The sequence below is a fragment of the Gopherus evgoodei genome, unplaced genomic scaffold (genome assembly GCF_007399415.2).
Source record: "Gopherus evgoodei ecotype Sinaloan lineage unplaced genomic scaffold, rGopEvg1_v1.p scaffold_65_arrow_ctg1, whole genome shotgun sequence".
Classification (NCBI taxonomy): Eukaryota; Metazoa; Chordata; order Testudines; family Testudinidae; genus Gopherus; species Gopherus evgoodei.
In genome coordinates, this window is record NW_022060086.1 from 736067 (window position 1) to 739226 (window position 3160).

At 45.5% G+C, this 3160-nt stretch overlaps 1 pseudogene; it reads right to left on the reverse strand.

Moving 5' to 3' along the window:
- Positions 1–735: 735 nt before the first annotated feature.
- Positions 736–1672, reverse strand: LOC115643639 (annotated as a pseudogene).
- Positions 1673–3160: the final 1488 nt, after the last annotated feature.

Consider the following 3160-nt stretch of genomic DNA (forward strand, 5'->3'; position numbering starts at 1 on the left):
ATCTCTTCTCAGGGTGGGCCTACGGGGGAGAAACCCCTCTTGATTGGTAGAAGGCAATGGGATGAGTTCTTAGAGGAGTCACATGACACACTTTGCTTCTGGTTGTGTGTCCTCCTTGACCCTGGAAGTAATATTCCCCATGGGTGGGACTTCCCGTGACAGATGGTCAGGGCTTAAGGGGTCAATGGGCAGGATTTAAGCCGCCAAGGGGAGGGGTTAGGGTTTGACTGATGGTAAGTCTCTTATACTATTTCCGGTTTCCATACTTCTGAATCCCACCCTGCCGGCATGCCCATTAACAGAAGAGGCCCACTAATTCCACCATCTCCCTAGCAACCAGCAGGCCTTGTAAGCATGGGCCAAATTGGCTGAGAACAATGGCTTGTTGTCCTGGGACACAGAGACTGATGATAAGAGACTGTCCTTGGGGTATGACGTTTAACCCCAGATTCCAAGATATGGCTCTTTAAGGGCCACCATTCCCCTGGCTCTCCACGAACAGATTGACTTTGTAAATGCTGCTGCCTGGCTTGGTCTCCTTTCTCCAGAGTGCTGTCCTCCATCAACTGCTGGTGGGGATGGCCCTCCTAAGCTTCAGGTCTTAGACCCTGCATGAGCCTCTCTCGACAGAGTGGAGATCAGTAGCTCTTGTTTCCTCTTATATAAGGGTCCAAGGTGGAATAGGTGGTCATGACCTGTGTGACCAGCTCTGGAGCCGGATGATGAACTGACTCTTTACTTGACAAACACTCTGATTATCCTCGCACGAAGATGGTTGCTTTTCATGCTGTACACAATTGGATTCATTAAAGGAGGACCCAGCAGGTAGATGTAGTCCAGGATAATTTGAAGCAAGGGAGAAGAGCTCTTCCAGAATCTGTGTATGACAGTCAGGCTGAACTCTGGCATGTAGAAGAGCAGGATGGCGCAGAGGTGGGAGACACAGGTGTTCAGGGCCCTAAGGCATTTTGTTGGGGACGTGATGCTCAGCACTGCTTTGAGGATCATCACATAAGAGAGGAAAATGAGCAGCGAGTCCAACCTCACCATTATGACTGTAATAAACAAGCCATAGATGTTGTTGACTGTGATGGCCGAACAAACCAGCTTCATGACGTCCTGGTGCCGGCAGTAGGAATAGGAAAGGACATTGGCTCAAAAGAATCGGAACCGTTTCCGGAGAAAGGGGAGTGGAAATATTACTGCCACTGCTCTTAGCACAAACACCAGTCCCATCTTGGCTATTCTCGGCAGGGTTAAAATGGCGTCATATCTCAGTGGGTTACAGATTGCGATGAAGCGGTCAAATACCATCAACAAGAGCACAGAAGATTCAATGAATTGCAGAGAGTGGATGAAGAACATCTGGGGAAAACAAGCATCAAGGCTGATCTCTCTAGATTTTAAACAAGAATAGGCCCAGTATCATCAGTATGGTGGCTATCAATAAGCCAAGGTCTGTGACGGCCAACATAGAAAGGAAAATGTACATGGTCTCATGGAGGATTGGTTCTGTTTTTAAAATGAACAGAATGACTGAATTTCCTACTACTGAAATAGCATACATGAAGCAGAAGAGGACAGAGACCCAGAGATGGATGTCTTCCTGCCCAGGTATCCCAGTGAGAAGGAAGACTGCAGGTGTGAATTTGGTGTCATTGACAGCTGACATACTGTACTGGGCAGGTCTGAGAAGTTTTGAACTTTCCTTCCCTAAAGGAAAAAGTACAGGAAAGTAGATGATATTTAACGAGATATCTTTCTGCTCTAAGTGCAAATCTAGGATTCCAAGAATCTCAAGGAAGATCAGAAAAAACATAGATTTGGATTTACACCCCAGTAGGATACGCCAATAGGAAGATAGGCACTGCCAGACTGGATGAGACCTGTAGTCCTTCTAGCTCAGTAAACAGTTACACATGCGTCAGGGGAAGATGGAAGAATCCCTGCAATCTGGAGCTAGGAGATTAACTGCTCCAAGGGAAAGTTTCCCCCAGGCACCCACTAGTTAGACATATTTTGTGCTGTAAATCCAGTCCCTCTTTGAATCCGGCTAATCCCTTGGCCCCATTTATATCTAGTGGATCAGAGTTCCACAGCCTATTTGAGCACTGCGTGAGTTTGCAATAATGACATTCACACAGACACCCTTTCTAGCCCTCAACATCAAAGTGTGGCCCATTGTATCATGACGTGTGTACACATATGGCAAATGCATGGTGAAAATGGTCATTGTGTTTATCTGTCCTGCATTTAAGTTATTCATAAACGTGTTTCATTACCTCATTATGTACCTTATTTTTTTATTTTCTCTGCTCATGTGAGTTCAAATTATATCACTGCCTGTTTCAGCACATGGGATAAATTTTCAGGGTCTGGTTCTGAATTCAATAACGGCATCACTCCAGATTTATGTGTGTAAATTTGATCGTAACTGGGATCTATTAACTTTCCCTTACCAAATGGTCCCAGTTATACACTCTGACCCCAAGAATCCCTCCAAGAAAAGCTAAACTGCTTTGCCCAGCCTATGTTGACTGAATCCAGAGAGTCTGATCATCCTACAGGTTCCCCTTCATCCTCAAAGGATCCGCATCCACTCCCCATGCAAGGGATTGTAGTTATCTGGTAAGCTACAACTTAACATGGACAGTTACTTCAGCTGGATGAGGGAGGGGTTGGCATAGCAAATGGGTGAATAGTGCAAACACTAGGTTTGCACTAATATCCAGTTGAGTGTGCTAGTTACTTCAGCCATGCTTTTTTAACAGGTGATGGAGATAAATTACATAAAAAACTATCACACTGCTCTTTCCTGCACCTGAGCTCTACTCTTTGCTGAAACACAGACCAGCGGTTCTGTTTTCTCAGGACTTTTTGGAAAGTCTTTCACGGCTATTGCAGAGTTATTGTGTGCATGACCCTGAATGTAAGTATTACAAATGGCTTCTGCTTAGTTAGCAGGGATGAGTACCATACAGCTGTTCACTGAACAGAGAGTTAATAGCACAAACCTATTGCAAACAGTTACCACTGCTCCTTCAGTAGCCCAGGGCCCAGTCTGAGGGTGGGAGAATGGTGAGATTTCACCCCATGAGAAAGGAGGCTACGAATCCTGATATTTGGCCCTCAGAAACCAGAGAAGGGAAAGAGATGAACA